Genomic DNA, 21,224 nt, shown 5'->3' with positions numbered 1-21,224 from the left:
TGTGCTGAAAAGAGGAAGAAAAATCTTGGCAAAGGGGAAACACACTGGAGGAAACCAGGTTTTAGAATATCTTCTGTGGTGTAATAAGTCGCTGCAGGAAATTGGTCTGGAGCTGCTTTGGCTAGAAAGTGTTGTGAGACCTTAATCCTCAGCAAATGACCTGTGGTCTAGTTGCTAATCTCAGATGCTGAAGCACAAAATAGCTAAAGGCCTATCGTCTGTAAGAGGGTCATTCATATTTAATTGCTGCTGGCAAGCGCATCCAGAAGGCACAATTATTTCCTAGTCTACCTGCTTGCAACACAATTAGAGCAGCGAACCCTTAGTTTTATACAATATCCCACCCAAAGATAGACTATATTTTTTAATAATCATGAGGCACTTGTATCAGAATGGAGCTAAGCAAATGCAGCACATATTCTAACCATGCTCGCCCATATGCTGCTGTATCTAGTCTAGGAAGTGTCAGCATCTAAAATTAATTAAATAAATAAGCAAAGCAGGTAAGATCCACAGAAAGTGAATCTGAACATATAAGAAAAATATTTAAATATACTTATAGGAAAAGTACTTCAATCTCTGATTTTTCATTGTCCCTTTATTTTTATTCCTTTCATTGCTCCTTTATTTAAACATAAGTGAATACTTGTAAATTCTTTTATAAATGAATGAAATGTAGTGAAGAATTACAAAGTGTTAGATTTCTCAGATGAGAAATACTTGGGTTCTTGGCTTCACATGAGAAAGAATTCACGCCGAAGGCTGGTTTGTGATCCAAGTGGGTTTTTATAAAGGACAGACGAAGTTTCAGGTTTTACGTATCCAAAGAGTACACGCTATTTTGGGGAGGGGGCCGGCAACCCCGTGGGACTGCTCACCTAAACGTGGTGGTTGGAGGCCAGAGAGACTGCTGTTGGGCCAAGTGGGCACAGAAGCAGAGTACGAGGGGAGAAGGCAGAAGGCCAAACAGGGGTCAAAGGGTGAAAAAAGGCCAACTGCCCGTCCACTAAGGTACTTAAAGCCTCCAGCTGGGAAGGCCTGGCTGATAGTATAGGGTGACCCCATTAGCTGAATTAAGCCCACCTGGGTGGGGTCATGAGCCTGGGCCTAGTTTGGGCCGCCCAGGTGGGGGTTGGGAGGCTGAATTGGAGCATGCGCAATGAAAGGACACTTATACGTGTTCAATGCGCCTCTGATTTCTTCCCATCTTCCGGTAGGCAGCCTTCACACACGGGGAGAGGCCACCCTGTCCTTATTCCGCTACCTAACCAAAGGACTGAGGTTCCGCAGGGTAAGTAACATGTCAATACCAGTGAAAAACTGGTGCCAGGCCGTTCGCTGTGGGCTAAGCAGTAATCCAGTATACTGTGTCTTAATATTTTAAATGCATTTTAAAAATAAGTAACTGTGGCGAAGAAAGCTGATAGTGCCAGGCTATCAAAAGATATAGCATCTTGGGTCATAGAGGCTTGAAGTTAAACGAGCAGCCATTTAGCTCAGAAGCAACAAAGCCCACATGGATGAAGCACACAAGCCTGTGTGATCACCAGGTGTCGAAGGGATCAGGTGTCAGGCATCAAAGAACAAAATTCATATCATTGTGAATGAGGGGGAGTGCGGAGTGGGGACCCAAAGCCCATCGTTAGGCCACTGGACATCCCCTTAAGGAAGGGTCACGGGTAGAAGACGAGCCAGTCAGGGTGCAGGGTAGCAACAATGAAGCATAAAACTTCCTCTAGTTCCTAAATGCTTCCTCCCCCGACTATCATCCCAATTTTACCTTACAAATCCGGCAAGAGCAGAGGATATACACTGGTACAGATAGGAACTGGAAACAGGGAATCCAGGATGAATGATAAGAGCTGTATGATCCCCAATAAAATGATTTTTTAAATTTTTTGATTGTACATTTCCTTATAAATGTCATTTTGTTACCTAGCTAACGCTTCTGTTTTCATACAATCATCCAATTATAAAAGCAGGGGCCTAAAGAGTGAGTATGGGGGGCGGGGGGGCTCCTGTACCTATTGAGTTAAAAAAATATCTAAAATAATAATTATTTTGGCTTAATCTTACCTAAAATATTAACTGGTATGACAGGATTAGGTTCTCCCCCCTTCTTCCACACCCACCCCATATTAACAAATATAATGTAATTGAAATATAATGTATGCACCCTGGAATTCACCCCTTGTGAGTGTGCAAGTAATTGGTGTGAGTAGATTGATAGAGTTGTGCAGCAAGCCCCTAATCTAGTTTTAAAATATTAACATGCATTTGTTAACTTTATTATTTGGCAAACAACATGTTTGAGGTCTTTGCTACATAGAAAAGATAGATTAAGTTTATTTTAGATCCCCAAGTAAACTAACATTAGCTGACCCTATCTGACAAATGGGTGGGCTGACTGACTCGAGGATATTGAACCACTGCCACCCCGTTGCTTTTGATGCATAGCCACCCTGGGATGGCCCACGGGGTTTCCAATGCTGCACCCTGGAGGGAAGCGGACGGTCTCAGCAAACGTTTAACCCCGTAACACTGGTTCAAGAGGAGACATGGCATCTCCTTGAAGAGAATCATTTAGCACGTAAAAACAAGCTCTAAATAGGATTAAACAAATCACCGTATATGGATTAGTCAGCAAATGATTCCCTGATTCTAGCTCCAGTGAAATGAAAAGAGGTACACCGTGAGGGATTTAGTTCCTGTTCCCCTTTTAATATTTGATTTGTGCCTGTAGTTTTTGCTTCATATGTTTTAAGTACCGTATCACTGTGGTACAGTGGTTGCAATGCGTATTGAAAGAGATGATTAATATAAATAGGCCAAACAAGCAGTTTCCGTTGAGACAAGCGGGAAGGTCACACATGAAGGGGCACTTTCTCCACCTTGCAAAGGCACCTGACATTTCCAATAACGGTGCCACAAGAAATAAGACTATCAGCAGAGAGACAGAGTACCTGTGGGCATACGCACATCCAGGAAATGTGCACTGGTGAAGGAGGAAAGGGGAGGAATGAAATGTGGGACATTATATCTTCTTTATATCGTCACTTCATACCTGTTTATCATATCGTGTCTGACTTTTTTTTTAAATTCACCACACCAGCCCCCCACTCCTGTCACTGCCTCCTCCGCCTCCAACTCCGTGTCTGACTTCTTTGATGAATCTCACAAAACCATTGAGAACAGATCCTCCCTCTTTGCCCACCTCGCTCTGCAGGACTCTAACTCTTGCTCATGAGCTCCCTTATCTGATATCGCAATTTGTTTCCTCTGCAGGGTCTGTTTGCTAATTGCTTTCTTTTCAAGTGTATCCTTCTAGATGTTGCCAGGCTGATTCTTTGTGCTTTCAACTGCTTTTATGACTGCCCAATCTAAAGTAAATCTCTTTTTTATCAGCCCATTTCTTTTCTTCATTGCATTTATCAGTATGTTAGTATCATAGATATGTGTTTTTTTCATAGATGTCTTTAAAAGCAAAAATGTTTTTAAAGATTATGACTGAGGCAAATAACATAATACCTTTATATGGATTAAAACCGTAATGGTGTTTTATACAAGTGTATAACCACAAAACCTCTTTTGAAATCCCCAAGAGGTCATCTAGCCTGGTCTTAAATAGGTTCAGTAATGGAAGACTTTATGGTGTTTTCTAATAACATATTCTGGTCTTCCCCAGCAGTACATCCCAAACAAGCAAGTTGAAATGTCACCACCCTTATTTCTAAGGAGCATTCTCCCTGTACTTCCTTCCACGTGGATTTTATTGGTGTTCTTCTGACAGTCTTCAATATAGTCAGTATTCATCAAATCCATAGATGGGTTGTATCAATTCTCCTCTGATCTTCCGTTTTCATGATCTAGTTTCTACAAGCATATGAGGAATTTAAAAGGCCATTGCTTCACTCAAGCATGTCTTAGTCATCAAAGTGACATCTTTGCTTTTTAACACTCTAAATACCAGATTTTCCCAGTGCAAAATGACATTTGCTTCTTTTGATTGCTGTGCCCATGGCCATTGATCCAAGTAGAATGAAATTTTGGACAACGTCCATTGCCTTGGCCAGGTACCATGAGGATTATTGGTCTAGCTGTGAAGATGGGTTTCTAGCACTAAAAAGTGATAGCCTATTTGGTAAAGCAGAGGGTCAACAAAAATTGAGGAAACTCCTCCCAGAGATGAATTGATGTTGTAGGTGAAGCAATAGAAATAAAGCAACAGACTAGAGCATATCAAAGATTGTGGGGATTCACAGGACCGGAGACTATTTTACCGTGCTATACACAAAACCAAAGCCAAGCAAACTCACAGATACCGACTCACAGATGCCCTCTAGGACAGACTAGAATTGCCCCAGTGAGTGTCTGAGACTATAACGATCTCATCTTTATCCCTCTGAGCAGCTGGTGGTTTCCCACAGCTGAGCTTGCGGTTAGCAACCTATGTCAGAACCACTATGTCACCAGGGCTCCCATCCGTAAATGAAGCTGATCCATTAGCAACAGCATCACCAACAAAAGAAGACTCTGGATCTCCTGGGTCAAACTACTCTGTCATTGAAGGATTCTAAATGTTTAAATCGTTTTTATATTGATACATTGTTTGCCTTTGGGTAACTCTCATTACTAATCTTGCATTTTCCTTCTGAGGCTGCATATAATAAACCAATATATTTATGCATCTCTTGCGGGGGGGGGGGGGTGTGGTATTGAAATCTGTAGATGCAATCTTTACCAGGAGTCAAAACATTACAATGTTCTGAGAAGATGGTTTCTTGGGAGTTTATTAAAATATCCAGGAGGTGGAAATAAAGTAAAATGAAATATCCAGGAAACAGTAACCAAAGCAATGCCATTACAAGAAAAGAGTGAACAAGAATTTATAGCAGTCACTAAAATTGTTGCGTGGTTCTTCATTTTGCAGCTATGGAAAGAGAAGAAAAGAAAGGGGGAAAAAACAGTAGGCAGAGCAGGCGCAAGTGCATGCAGGCGGGTGCTGGCTGGTGGCCATAGCCCAAGGTGTTCATCCTGTGTTTTACCGCAGCCAGGAAGGAAGGCACTTTCATCATTGAAACACTCTTGAGGCTTTTAGGGCTATAGTTCTTTCTTTGCCCCATAATGGGATTGTGTCAAAAATAGCATCCTTCTACTGCCTTGCTGCTGTACATCAAAAGCGGACGCATGTTTTCCATCGCATGACAGGAGAAGGAACCTCTCGCTGAAGCTATCTGCAGGCGCGATTACTTCCAAAGGGGAGAAGCAGCATGTACTTTCTGTTGAGCTTTACGCCTTCTTAGAAAAAGTCAGAATCGGTAAAATGATTTTAAAGTTGCTCAAGAGTTAAAGTTGATACATATTGTTCTGGCTGGTTTCGATTGTTTCAGACTGCTGGATATTCAGTTAGGTTTAATATGTCTTTCGTGCGTATTAAATGTGTACCAGTCCTTGTGCTGATTGAATGAAGATAATCCTTACAAAGCAGCAACCTCTGTGTTCAGGATGTGTACAGTGTAGTGGGGAACCGCATGTCTTCACATACATGAGAAGCTATGTGTGTCACCAGCTCTGTGGTGGAGAGAAGTGCTAACCCCAGATCCTGCAGGGCACAGACAGGAGCCCCGGTCCCAGTTTTAGAGGATTATGGGAAGTGTCCTTGAGAAAATGGTGTGCAAACTAACAGCTGAAAAATGAGAAAAGTTCATGTAGAGACCAGATCTCACCTTACAAGTTGAACGGGTTCGAGAGGGTATGTTGTGCAAGGAAAACTTACATGCAATAGAGACAGACACCAGTCAGCACACGGGGGTCCCCGCAGTAAGACCCTCCGGGGTCCAGAGCTCTCTTAGAGGCAGCCCTCCATACGTTCCCTGTCACCCAGGCTGCATTTCATGCCGGGATTACACAGAAGGGCCATTTGCAATTCTTTGAACTTACAGAAAGGAGCATACCACTTAGAGTTATACCCAGGTGGGAGGGAAGGGCAAGGTTGGGAACATGAAGAAACTGATGTTTGCAGGTGGCTGCTTCCTGCAGCTTCTCCCAAAGAGCAGGAGGCAAAGGGTCCACTTTATTTCAAGCAGAGAAAGGCCAGCGGCAGCTTCAATCCGCTCCCGAGGCTTGCTTCCATGGCCTTGAGTCATGAAAAGTGGTGGTCCTGTCCCGTTTGCCGCTTTCTCCCCACGGAGGCGGAGGAGGGTGTGCATGCATCCATATCACAGTGTACTTGTCAAAGGCTGCAGTTTTTAATGGTTTTATGTTTGGCCACAATATAAAACTATGAGACTCAATAAATATTTGAATTATTGGAAAATGAATATTGATTGTATTCTTCTTAAATCAGGTAGATATCTAGTAGTTGGTTCCTTTTCTTAACTCCAGTCTTCTTCTTCTCTCTCCTCTCTTAATGCTCAGATAAAGATCAGCACTTTCTTATCAAGAAATATTAATGTAATGACCAGGAAAGGGTCACGTATTTTCTTTAGAAATGTGCAGAACACAGACATTTTGATAAATGAGGATAGGGTTGCTACTTTTAATTAGCATAGAAGAGTATATGACAGGAAAATACTTCCACAAAGAAAAACTAGAAAAGCGAGATTAAAAAAAAGAAAAAATTAACAGCAGCAGCAACAAAATTACCAGCACCATCACCAAAAACCAAGAGATGAAAAGGAGGGGAAACATACTTGGAGATATTCAGCTTGAGTAAAGTTGATTATTCCAGAATAAACCAGGAGTCCATACCAGGGCCCACCTTGAAGGATCAGGGAGAAGTTGCTGAAATTGGAAATGATGCAGAAGCTCTGCTTTAACTAAGGGTCAAGGTCTTGAAGGACACAAGCTCACTGAGGCATGCTCCACATGCCCTGATCTCAACAGGAAAGCAGTGATCTCACTGGACAAGAGTGAGAGACTGAAGAAAAGAGAATATGTCATGTGAGTCATCATGGAAGGCTCCTTGTTTTTCATTCTAGATGAGATTGGACTAGCTAGAAAAGGTGTTCTTCCATTAAGACAATAACAAACCTCTCCTATTGATTAGTGTGGCCTGCACTTTTAAGTCACTCATGTGTACAGATGGATTGGCATTCTCCAGTGTCCATAGCATGTGTAATATGCTCAAAAAACTGCAAAAAATCATAGTTTTATTTTTGATGAATTTTCTCAAGAGGAATCAATTATGTCCCATTATAGAATCATGAATCCTTCCTCAGTGTAATCACTGTATTTTAGCACTACAGGTTATCTTTGCTTTGTTTCAATTTTTTAATTGATGGAATTATATAATATCTATGCATTTCCATCTGACTTCTTTTAATTCAGTACTTTTTAATGAGATTTATCCACATAGCACCACAAATTCTGTATAGTATTGTATCATATCGATCTATCATAATTTCTTTTCTTTTTTGACAGAAAGTGAACTTGTGGTAACATGAAATTTCTTGGCTTTTCTATAGCTCTCACCAAATACTTGGGTGGGATCATACAAATAAGGTTTAGAGAACTCTAACTTGGGGATTTTTGGTCAGTTTTGCCATTCCCTGGCCATAAAAATGAGGCATTCAGAAGCAGGAAGAGAAAATTCCTGGGACTGTTAAGGAAAAAGAGCCCTCAGTGGAATATCCCGCCCCCCCAACTAATGAAACTTTAAAATTTTACTGATGCAAAGTGAGAAGGTGAGGAGCTATCCAAATCCAGTCTTAAATATGGTTCGTCCAAAGACCCCCCCACCCCAAATACTGAGTTTTGCTATGTTCCCAACATCCAGCTAACCAATTATGTCTGTCTTCATCCTGTCTGAATGGTTACATAACCTTTAAAAAATTCTTAATAAATTTTATTGGGAGCTCTTACAGATAGAACATTCCATAGTTTAATCATATCAAGTGGTATTGTACAATTGCTACTACAATCAGTTTACAAACATTTTCTCTCTTCTTAAACTCCTTGATATCTCACCCTACCCCCCAGGAACCCTTATTTACTTATTTATTTATCCTATATCATGCACAATCCAATATCCATTCACATACAATATTGTTCAATCCCCTGGAGTGGGTTATACAGTCATCAATACTATCAGCTCCGTTTCGCCCACCCACCCCCACTTTTTCCTGTACCCTCAGGGAATCATTACTCCTGTTACTGTTTCTGAAGAGTTATCTATCTTGGCATTCAAGGTCTGAGCAATCTTACGTGTACAAATGAATATATGCCAATCTAACATGATTAATGAGGTAAAACAAATAAAAACTATGATAGGGGTGAAAATACCAAAAAACTAGAGGAAATTTTTTTTTTTTTTTTTTAGATTCTTGCTTGAAGTAGCAGAAGCACCAGAGGCGATGCCCACTGAGACTAGAGGCACCGGAGCAGGGGAGCCAAAGTGCTGCGACAAGCGACCATATGACCATGCAGCAGAGCAGAGATCTAGCACCAACATGGCAGAACCCAAGGGACCAGGAGGCTTACTAAAGTCTACAGAGAGACAGTTGCTGGCTGAGGACAGGTGTTATAATGGACCAAAGACTTTATCCTTTCTATTTTGTGACCCTGACTTGTGGCATACAAGTCGTGAGTATTTTCTGAGAGTTCTGCGTGGTCACTGCTCTTTGGTTATCAATGCAGTCCAGTGGAAGCGCAGCTGATTATCTGGTTCCTGCCTCAACCCAATGCCAGGGTGGTACCAAGAGCACCGCACCTCCCAATCCACCCCAAAGACCGCAGCTACAGGGTGAGAGCCTGGCCCATACAACCAAGGACCATCACTGGTGAGTACTTCTGTTTCAATTTACTTGCTCCTCCCTGCTCGGTGGTTGCCTTAGACCTAGGTCATGTTCTTCTAGATCTAGATCATGTTGCGGACCTTGTTTCAATCTGAGTTTCTCTACCCTAGTCTCTGACTTCTTGGGATTCCACGAAACTGCTTATCATAACTCAAAGTGATACGCTGCACTGGATCACAGGAAACACTTCCATTCCACAGATCTCCCCATTTGCTGGTTTGTTTGTTGTTGTTTTTTTCCATTTCCTTTTCATCAGAATGTTGCCCCATTGTTTTTCCTTTCATTTGAAGCCCAGAGTTCCGAGATTATCATTGGTATATGCTTCACCTGACCTCTTAGAGCTTGTTTTTAGCGGGAAAAGGCAGGAGGTCTAGTTAGTTTGCTAGCTTAACTCCACCCCATCTATGGAAGTTCGAGTAAATGGGGCTTTTTGTTTGTTTGTTGTAAATTTTTGCTTTAATTTGTTTCTCCATGGAGTATTCGTCCTGCCTTCTCACAGATACTGGGTAGCTAATGTTACTGATCTGACTTAAGCACATGCTTAATTATGTTTATTCTACTTTTGCTTCACTTCTTCGGGCTGGTCGCTTTTCAAAGGTTCCTACAAGGCTGGATGCCGGGTGTTTATCAGGCTCCTTCCTCCACGGACACTGTGAATTCTAATTGTTTGTCTTGTTCCATGAGATTGCTGAAATCTTGAGATTTTGTGTTTCTTAATAGCTGTTGAAATCAATATTACATGGATAACACACACTTGTCTGAGGTTCTGTCGACTCTACTATCTAATGGTAGAACAGACACTAGGAAATGTAGATGATAGCCTGCCAGGTATGGGTGGTTTCACTCAAGGATTTGAAGGTGAGAATACCATGATTCAATTGCTGTTCATGATCAATAACCCTGGCCTGTGCAGAAGCCCTGTGGAAGCATTACATTACAGGTGGAGGTAGATATAGTTTGGGAAAATATTGGGTCTTTCAGAGGCCAGGTGAATCATGGCATCTGAGAATTCCAAAGCAATAGAGTTCAACTACAAAGCAAAAGGTTAGTGGTTCAAGGCTACCCAGAGGCATGATGGTCTACTTTCACAAACCCAGCCTATCCTTCTGGAGAACAATTCTACCCTATGGGAGCCCCATGAGTCAGAATCAACTCCATGACAACTGGAGCCATAAGGAGTACAGCAGCTAAGAGATGGCCCATTACCTTGCCTTTATATCTATTAAGAGTCATATTATAAAATGACATATCTGTAAGCAGACAGGCTTTCTACTAATGAAATTCTCAGAATGAGACCCATTGAGCCATCACAGCCAAACTGCAGTAAGCCCTTCCCACTGCAAATGCCTAGCTTGTCCTTAAAGAGACCGAATACCTACATACTAGCAGGATAAAATGAGAAATTCATTCCCAATCAATGAAGAAAGGCAGATGGGCTTGTTGAAAAGCAGCATCTATGCTGCGTTTGAGCGGGTAAATCAGAGTGTCGACAGGTCTAGACAGAAGGTTACATGAGAGAGTGCTTGGTAATGACGAAAGCACACTCCTTACTATGCTCATGGATATAGGCACTGGGTTATTTCATAGAGAAGGCAGATAAGACTTTGAGGTGTTTGTTCTTTTCTTTATACGAAGTTAAATAGAACTCAGTTTTATCAACTGGTAGGTGGATTCCTGAGCTAAAATGCCAATACGTACTAACTGGTGCCTTCCCCATTTCTTCCCAAAAGTCAAATTTATATTCATTAAATCTCTCTTCCTTGGTAACCAGAGAATGTGAGACTACATTAGAAATCACCAACATTAGCACAGTAGGATGTGCAAGTCCATCTGTCCTGCGAAAAGGCAGTTGTCATGTTCTAACCTGTATTCTTCGAGCCTACATTCTGTATCGGTCAGGAACACTTCTCCAGGAAAATCAGCGTCAAAACGCACAGTAACTGCTTGTAAAGCACTGTCGTTTCTCCTGGACACAGCCTGTGGCTCTTCTCAATTTCTGGTGCCTACATCAGTGGCCTCACTAGAGTGGGTACAAACTCCTGGCATTCCCTTGCCACCCCACCCCCACTCCATGCCACACACACCTGCACTCCTCCTAAAAGCCCACTACCTGTTGATTCTCTTCTGATTTATAGGGAACTTGTAGGACAGAGTAGAACTGCCCCTTTAGGTCTCCATGACGGTAAATCTTCACAGAAGCGGAATGCTTCCTTGATCCCCCATGGAATGGCTGGCACGCTCAAGCTCCTGACCTGTGTGTGCCTTGCTGTGCCCAGGACGCCACAGGATTCCAGCGAAGTTTATTCTCCACTCTAACCATAGAGTCATATGTGACAAGTTACTTAAATGTTACCTTCCTTAGGTGATATTAATAGACTCAACAACTGTTATATAAAATCTTTCTACATTAAGTGACAGCGTTACTAGTTGCAACATTATAAGTCACTGAGTAAAAGCCTTTTGAAATTATTTTCCTTTAGTTACTACTTTATTTCCAAAGTAATTACTGATGTTTTTTTTTTACTAATATGTTTTCACAAATACTATTTAACACAATATGATAAGCTAGTACAGTTTGACAACATCAGAGACTGTGAAAATACCAATAACAATGAAAACAACAGCACTGTATGCTGTTGTGCATACAGAGGAGACCATGTGCCTTGAAGTGTCAATGTAATGGAGCAATAAAATGACAGCTCTGATCTGAGTGTAATAACCCAAACCCACTCTCAGGAAGTACATGTCTACCCCATGGGACAGAATAAAATTCCTCCTGGTTTGTGAGACTGTCAATCTTAATGGGATGGGAGCAGACAGCATCGTCTTTCCCCGTGGGTTTGATCCCCAAACCATGTGGTAAGCAACCTAATATTAGTCTATTAGAAAGTTCTGAAGCAAATTAGCATAGAATTTTATCCCTGTGGGTATATTGATACATGTAAGCTGGGCTTATAAAAAGTTCTTGATATTCTAACTACAGGAATATTTTTATTAAAAATAATAAATTTATGTTGAGTCTTGTGGGCTGTTGGTTTGGTATCACCCCTCAGGCAGTGCCTCCTGGTGTGGCAAACATATCCCTAGTAATGCTACTCTACTGGTATCTGCATACTTGCAGGTTTATATAGGAGCGAGACATGAGTGCTCACCTACATACACATACACACCTCACTCAGAGATGCGCGAGACAGACAGATAAACTTCAAGGGAAAGCATTCAGTATGACTTGTCCGCATCTAAAATATAAGTTCTTACCACTTTTGTTTTTAAAGGAGAATAGGGGCCAATCTATTTAAGAGAACATTTTGAAGAAGACATTTTATTGTATCTCTCATGTTACCGAGCATTCTTGGTGAAAGGAAAGCATAAAATGTGGAAATAATATAACAAGGTCCTAGTAACTTGTGAATGCTTTCTCCTTGGACTCGCCTGAGTTAGGATCAAGTGGCTATCCACTTGTGGCAAAGCTCCATTAATCTCTTCTCTCCTGCAGCCCGCCTTTTCACCAGTTTACTTCTAATTAGCCCTGAGAGCCTGTGAGGAAAGAGAAGCTGTCGATCTCTATTCATTCCATTTCACAGTTCTGGCTTAGATGGAGGAAGAAAGAGAAAAATTAACAAAAGAGGACAAGGGAGGGTTGGTGCTGCTTTAAGATTTCCCTGATGTTCCCCGTGTGTAGGTACACCGACATTCAGGGTTGTCTTAAAATGGCAAGTTGCTAATGTAACATTCTTACTGACCAATCTTTTTGATTCCATTCACTATCACAACTCAGTTGATTATTTCCTAAGAGCAAGGCTCTTTGTTATGTGTAGATATGGACAAATGAACAAGACGTGCCATCTTGGAATGATGGACAAGCCAGAAATGAACACAGTAAACAAGTACAAAGGCTGATGAATTATAGGAGGAAAAAAATAGTGTGAAACCCATGTTTTCTGGAAAGGCCTTATGGGTAAATTGTGCTGAAGGCAAAGCTTGAAGAATGAACCGCAGCAAGCACAGGGAGACCAGTCCGTTGTGCTGTGGTGTCTGGCATGATGCTGTGTTGTTGACAGCTATGGCACTGGTGTTTCCAGTTCCCACAAAGTTGCCATGGACACGTTTCAATGAAGCTTCGAGAACAAAAATTAGTCAATGGAAACCTGATGGATCACAGCTGTGCTGGAACACGAGCCTCTAGATTGGCAGTCACTGCACCAAAGCCACAACAATAGACTCCGCCATAACCAAGCCGTGGTGAATGGCAATCGTGCATTCTGTTCATGTGTGTGGTCGCCGCTAGCTGGAGCTGACGCATTGACAACAAGGTGATGAGAATTGGATGAGAATTTATGTCAGAGAAAACAAAGACAGTATGGTGCTATTTGAAGCAATGATACAAGGACAGTGGGGCACAGAAATCACTCCGCATAGCAATACAGGAAATTAAGCTCTATGTTAGACACTTGGAGCTTGAGGATGCTACAATGCTTCTCGTCAGTTCTTGTGGAGCCAAATTGCTAGATTTGGTCCAAATCACAGCAGCCTTGGCAATTCTAGTTCCCAATAACCCCTCTGAAAGTCATTCAGTCAAGGTGCAGGTTGGTCATGACTTTTTAAGAACACACACAATAAAGTTACATGTCACAATAAGGAATATTTATTTTGGGTAAGTCTTGTTATTTTTAAGGAGTGAAACAAAAGTGCAGCACATTCAGATATTACCAGGAAGTATGTGCCCAGGGGACCCCTTTTTGAAGGAGATGATGTGAGGGATGTACAAATAAGCTCAAAAACATTCACGGAACAATCGAACTTTGATTGGTCTCCCGTCTTTCCCATACCCTCTGGGTTCTCAGGCAAAAGATGGTGAGCTCATGTACTTAATTTCTAGTAATAACTAGCCTTTAAATATATGCAGCTGAGATTGTTCCATTTGTTGCCCAATCCTTGACATCAAGTTCCCTCAATAACCTCCTCTCATTAGGCTAGCTATGGGTCACCCTCCACGCTGTCCTTCAATTAGAGTAATTTTGCTACTGAGAGAATCACAGAACAGTGTTTGAAGGATGCTTGAAGAGATCATTCCACTCTTTAGACTGGAAAAATGAATCCTGTATTTATATCATATTTTCCAAAGTCAGATATCCAATATTGATTTTTTGACTCCCAAAATACATATCAGGCTTTTGAAACATGCTTCTCCTGGTGAAGTTTCTAGAAAATTTATAGCCAGTTTATCAAAAGGCCCAACACATATACTTGTATAATCCTTTGGATTTGTAATTACTAAGAGCGTTGGTGGCAAAGCAGTTACACATTGGGCTGCTAACCATATGGTCAGTGTTCAAGACCATCCGCTGCACCCTGGGAGAACGATAAGACTTTCACTCCTCTACACAGCTGTAGTCTTGGAAATCCAGAGGGGCAGTTCTACCCTGTCCTACAGGACTGCTGTAGGTCAGAATTGACGGGATGGCAGTGAGTTTGGAGTTTTTTTGGAGATAAACAAATTTTTGGAGGGGGAAAAAAAAGTGTTACCTATAACTTTTTGTCTTTTAAGACTATTTGATAGTCTAACTCAGAATTGACCACCTGTAATAATAGACAAATCTTATTTGATCCATATAATCTTTAAGCACTTACCAGCTTCTTCGTGGTGAGGCAAAAAGACCATTATCAGTAATTGCCTTTTGGTTTTCTAAAGAATCACTTCTCTTTGCAATCTTTTGTCTGTTATTCTGTAAACGTATGCCAAATTCACCAATCTTAAAATGATGTTACTGGTTTAAATGAAACTAAATTGTATGCCTTTTAAAATAGTTTAAAATGATGGGAATTTTGTTAATTTGAATATATTTAGATTTAAATAGTTTAACATTTTTTGATAGATATTTTACTTAGTGCTTGTTATCATAATTAGAAGCATTTGAAGAGCATTCATACTGGTTATTCCTTGATACAATTATTGAAACATTCTTATAATTTACTTATTTTGCAACATGAGAAAGATCCGATCTTGGAGAAGGAGTGGTTTTGAAGACAATCCTACACATATTCCTTTCTCCGACTTGTAAAATCAATGATTATCTGTTTCTTCTACAGATAGCAAATCCTGGCAACTAAATTCAGCTTCTCTAACAACCCTCGCAATGCTCAGCAGGCCTGTTTCATGGAGAGTAAATCAGTGCAGAACACTGTGATGGGACTATCATGAGGTCATGACCATTTGCTTTAAACCCAAATGAGCAATTTTAGAGATATTTGCTTATGTGCTTTTCTTTTGTTGAGAAGTGAAATTTCTTCAAATGCCTCTTCTTTCCATGTCTCTGTAGTTACTGGGTAGGACCAAGGAAACCGAATTTGTGACACAGCAATAGAGGGAATTGGTGAGTTTTAGTTGCCATTCCTCTATGTGTGAAAGAGCCATCTCAGCAGCAACAATGGAGAGAACTCTAGGGCCTATCAAGGAAAAAGAGCTGCTGGCAGAACACAGTGGAAATCCTAGGTGCAATGGCAAAGGGAGCAGAAGTCACGCTACCCTGAGACTCAAGGGCGAGGCAAGGAGACCCTGAGGCAAAGGGGAGAACAATACTGAGATTGTGAAACTGAGGCTGAGCAATGGGTGAGCATCTTAGCCCAAAGTGGTAGAGACCCAGGGGCCAGGTGGCTGAGGAGCTGGTGGGGAGAGGTGCTGATGTGAACTAACGAGTGTATCCCTACTGTTATATGATCTTGACTTTGCGATAGCCTGTTAAGTTTCCTAATAAACCCCCATCATCTGGAGTATTATCGGTGAGTTCTCTGTGACCACAGCAATGAATTATCAAGCCTAGCAACAGGAGAGTGTGGTAGCAACAATGGTTGGTGTCCAACTGGGTTAAGAAAGATGGGGGTTGGAGGTATGTCTGCCTCTGCCTTGTGGCAATAGGCCTTACATTTTCCTTCTACCTTTTATTTGTCATGGATAACATCTCAGTGATCATCTTTCTGCTAGTTTTCAACTTTCTAAGCATCTCCAAGGCCCAATAATCAGAGCAAAGCCACATAAGAGGGTTAGGGTTCATGTGTATAAGTTAGGTGACAACCATGTCTCATAAGGTTTGAAGATGTTTCCACTACGACTTTCGGAAGGTTGTAGTCTGAGCTAGCATCAGACAGAATATCTTTTATTTGATAATCTTAATGCAAATGTATTAAAAGAGAAACCCCAAATATATTGCTATCTAGTCCACCTATGAAAGGTTTCCAAGCATGTAAATCTTTTTTTTTTAACCATTTCATGTTTATTTTTTTTTAAAGTGTACCACTAGAACATATTTCAATTTCCATGTTGTTGACCTGACACTAGTCTGAATAATAGCATTTAAGGTCCCCTTTTCTTATTCATACTGATGGTTGAGGTACTGTAATTGATTCCGGTTAATGATCTTGAATTTTAAAAGGATTAAGTTGGTTATAAAGGTTTACGATTGGTGGATTGCCACTTCTTCCTCCAGTTCCATTTTGTGTGAAGTTGGGATCATTGCAGATTTCCTTTCTGCTGGCAGCCCTCTTCCCCACCCTGTTGGCTCTTTCTCAGCCAAAGGCCATCGGCACTCCCAGGAAGGCCTTTTACTGTACATCCTCTGGGCTCTGTGGTGGTTAGTGCCGCCCAGTCAGTTCACACTCACCGAATGAGCCACTCCCTTGACCTCTGCCATCCTCGAAGTTGTGGCTATGCTCGAGCCCATTGTTCAGCAGTTCTGTTGTTAGATTGCGCTTACCTTGGGTGCACGCAATAATCACGACCAGTTGAGATTCCAAAGGAGTTTATTTGCTAGCTCGAACTAGGGCTTCCTCCGGGACCCAACGTCCAAAGGGAATCAGCCCCGAGCTCTTTGTTCTCCAGGTTTTTATAGGGCCAGGTGCAAGGGGTGGGATAAGGGGCAGTCCAGGGTTGCTGTTCTTTAAACTTATTGGAGAAAACTTCTGGCTCCAGCATTGTCCAGCAGTGATTGGTGAGTTGGTTCGCATGTGCTTTCCTGATTGGTCGGTCACTGGTGGGCTGTCACTCGAACTCTATTGGCTAAGTTGTCATCAGGCGATGTGTCCCATTGGTTAGGTTGGATCAGGAGCTGTCAGGCGATGTGTCCCATTGGTTAGGTCAGATCAGGCGATGTCAGACGATGTCACATTGGTTAGGTGTATCAGGTGATGTGTTGCATCAGTGACTAGGAACTTGAAACTGAAAGGAGGCCTTCCTCAAACCCCGGCTTTCATACAGCCTGTTTTAACTTTTCCTCTGCTGAGTCTAGCAGTTGCACACCCATGCCCCACACTGTCAGTACATAGCAGTTAGTGCCTTCCTCCTTTTTGTTGACCCTCTACAGCAGCTGTCAAACCGGCCACCCAGAGGCCTCATGTGGCCCCAAGGGAATTTCCTGTGGTCCGCGATGCTCTCAGCCCTGCTTGGTGGTCCACGTGGAGAGATTGAATGCTAGCCCAGGCTTTTGTCTTCTCTGGGGACATGCAAGCCCCCTAATTACAGGTGAGGACATATATCGCAGGAAGGGGTTGTGCTATAGGTAATACAGTAATGTGGCATGTAAATCTTTACACCAGCAGAGCGTCTCATCTTCCTGCCGTGGAGCAGCTTGTGGATTTGAGCGGCTGACTTTGTGGGGAGCAGCCTAATGACTATCCCACAGCACTACTGAGACCCCTTTATGCTATTTATACTTTGTTAGATAAATAAAAATTCTATATGGTATAATAGTTGTTCCATCAATTTAAAGAAAGAGTAATTATGGAGCGCTTTCTTTCTATTGGCTTCTCCTTCTGTTTGGTGTGTCCTTACTCCACTGTATTGTACTACCAAACCTCTGAGACAGGGGCACATAGCATAACAGAATGGCTGAGCTATGATCTGAATGAAAACATTACATTGTTCCAAGAACCTGAGGCTGAACCCTGACTTCTTTCTCTTTATGTAATTAAGACCTTAGGCCATTGGTTGGGTGGGACCAGAGTACCCTGACCATCTCTCCACCAATCATCTTGCTTAACTGTATTGGTTCTTTCTCAAAGCAACTCTTAGTAAATAAGGCTGAGGTTCAGGAATGTGGTTTAGTTTCTCTTAAGGAATATGGGTAAGGGTCAGGACAATGATTGGGAAGAAGGAGTTTACGCAGGGTGTTCCAGGAATGAAGGAATTGAGAGAGGAATTGCTGGTGATGAGCCTACTATGACCATGTGGCTACCATATATTTTTCTTTTTCACGTTCACAGGAAAGCACACCTGTCTCTCAATGCACTCTTGTCTCTTAATGCACACCTGTCTCTAAAGGTTTCCAAGCACTCGATAGATTTCTCTCCACTTTGTGCTTGCTCCATTTGTGAATCATATAGCCCTCAATTCGTATCCTTGCTTTTACTTACACATTCATGGTATCCACGTTGCAAAACTTGAAAATCTGGGTTATGAACATTACTAGGATAATTATGAAATAAAAGTGTCATAAGCCTAATTCAGGCAATAACTGATGAGAAAATTCATATATTTATGAAGTTTCCAATCCCCAATTAAAAATATATCTCCAGACTCGCTGGGAAGCACGATCTAGGAAATCTTCCCTACTAAAATAATTTTCATAAGAGCTTCTGTAAGATTGCAGCCTAGACAATCATGCTGAGACTTGCTGCCACAACTAAGAAAGAGCAAGCAGAGGAGAAACTTAAACTCCTGAATAGCTAAGAAAAGGGTGGCTGCAGGAGTTCTGAGAACAAAAGACGGCATACTAAAATCTAGCAAAATTATTACTCAGAGGGCAATTTATAGCAGGAAGTGCACACAACAAAAATGAAGAAGTAACCAAAATCAACACCTTAGCCAACATCTTCAGTGATTAGAATCGAGAACAAAATAAATCTTAGTCACATAATAAAATAAACCATAGGAATTGGTGCAGAAAAAGTTAATACAAAAACAAAAATAACAGAAAGAATCAACAAGACAGGAAGTCGGTTCCTGGAAAGGATTAATGAAGCTCACAAAGCACTGGTGAACTTAACCAAGAAAAAGGAGAATCAAATATCACGAATAAGAATCCAAATGGACATCACAAAAGAACCTACTGTAATTAAAAAGTTAATAACATTGTCCAACGAAATTGAAAATCTGAAAGAAATGGAAAAATTTCTAGAGACACACTCCCTACCTAAATCAACAATGCCAGAAGAGGAAAAACTTCAAGACTCTAAACAAAAGAAGACAGACTGGGTCATGAAAAGACTCCCCCAAACAAAAGAAAAAACAGATTAGGTCGCTAAAAGACCCCCAAACTACAGAAAGTCCAGGACCAGATGACTCCATCCAGGAAGACTACTAAACATTCATCAATTCTACTTCAGCTGTTCCACAATATAGAAAATGACATCAAAATTCTGAATGTGTTGTACACATTAGGTTATTTCCTGCCAGGTTGGCAGTTTGAACCCACTGGCTGCTCAGCAGAGGAGAGATGAGGTTTTCTGCTCCCATAAAGATCTACAATCTATTAGACAGGGTCACTATGCATAAGAATTAAATGTTTGGCAGTGAGTGGAGTGGGATGTACTCTGGGAACTTCCAGTGATAACAGAAACTATGGAACCCATTTCCCCCCTGTGAGTGCTATAATGTTTTCAAAAATATGACTGAAATGGAAAATAGTTCTATCAGAAATTCCATAATGATGAGATACATATATTTAGTGCAAATGCAAAGTTCTCATACAGTGGTAACTTTGGTGTTGCTGGGAGGCTGGAAGCTATGTCACTGGTGTCTCAAATGTCAGCAGGGTCACCCAGAATAAACTGGCTTTGTTGCAACTTCCAGTCTGAGAACAAACAACAAAGAAGGAACTCACTTTAGGGGAAGGAGCCTCAGGAAGCCTAATGCACAGCATGACAGCATGGTCAGCTATTGCCGGGCTAAAGAATGGGAACAGACATTGTCAGAGATCGTGCCAGAGGATGGACTCCTTGGGTCGGAAGACACTTGAAATGTGAGAAGGAGCTGATTTCCCAGAGTGGAGTCTACCAGGGTGATAAGAGAGGAGTAAAGTTTGTAGGAGGGGAGTGTTAGGATTTTCAATTGCTGACAGGGGACAAGTCAAGGTAGTGAGAAACATCTGCAGGGATCTGCTAATGACTGGAACATGGAATGTGCAAAATATGAATGTAGAAAAATTTGTCAAAAATGAAATGGAACACATAAAGAACAATGTCCTAGACAGTAGTGAATTGGAATGGAATGGTATTGGCCATTTTTAATGAGAAGGTAATATGATTTACTATGCCAAAAATGACACAATCATGACAAATGACATAGCATTCATTGTCCAAAAGGGCACTGCAAAATCCACCATGATGTACAATGCTGTCTGTGAGAGCGTTATGTCTTCCTTCAAGGAAGTCCAATCAAGACAATGATTATTCAAATGCATGCCACACCAACAAAAGCTAGTGAAGTAGAAACTGAAGAATTGTGCCAACAATTACAATCAGAAATTGATCAAACATCAAATCAAGATGCATTGCTAATTATTGGCAACTGGAATGCAAAAGTTGGAAACAAAGAAGGAGCAGTAGTTGGGAAAATATGGGCTTGGAGATAGAAATGAAGCTGTGGAACCCATGACAGAATTTTGCAAGACCAACACCTTGCTCATAGCAAATGCCATTTTATTCAACAATAAAAAGGTGACTATTCACATGGACTTGTACAGGTGGACTACACAGAAATCAAATGGACTGCATCTGTGGGAAGACCTGATGGAGAAGCTCAATCCCAGCAGCTAAAACCAGGTCAGGGCGAACTGAGGGACAGACCATCAATTGCTCATATGTAAGCTCTGGATAAGGCTGAAGCAAATGAACACGAGTCCACAAGAAACAAAATACAAGGTTGGGTCTATACCATTTGAATTTTGAGAACATCTCGAGAGAAGGTTGATGCTCTGACACTGAGGACACAGGAGATGTGATGATCTGCGGGAGAACAGCAGCGACATCCTAAAGAAGGCACGGTGTAATTAAGAAGGTAGGAAAGGACAAAGCTCAGCTTGGAGGCCAGAGAGACTCTGAAATGAGCCCTTAATCGTAGAGTAGCCAGAGCAAATGGAAGAAGGGTGAAGGGCTGAATACAAACATTCAAAGGGCAGTCCAAGAACATAAAATTAAATATGATACTGGAGCGTGCGAAGAACTAGAGTTAGAAAATCAAAAGGGAAGAACACACTCAGTGTATCCGTGGTAGATATATAATCGTTTGCCAATTTGAGGATTAGGAGCGCAGGGGTAGAGTCTGGCTTGTCAATCAAATCATAGGCAATGAGGTCTCTGTGGGGGCATGGCCTTCTCCGGAGAATTCTGGGAAATCCGGTACTTCCTCCTTGAAGACACTTCTCTCTCTGCCACTCC

The sequence above is a fragment of the Tenrec ecaudatus genome, chromosome 6 (genome assembly GCF_050624435.1).
Source record: "Tenrec ecaudatus isolate mTenEca1 chromosome 6, mTenEca1.hap1, whole genome shotgun sequence".
Taxonomy (NCBI): Eukaryota; Metazoa; Chordata; class Mammalia; order Afrosoricida; family Tenrecidae; genus Tenrec; species Tenrec ecaudatus.
Note: the sequence above shows the minus strand (reverse complement) of the source record.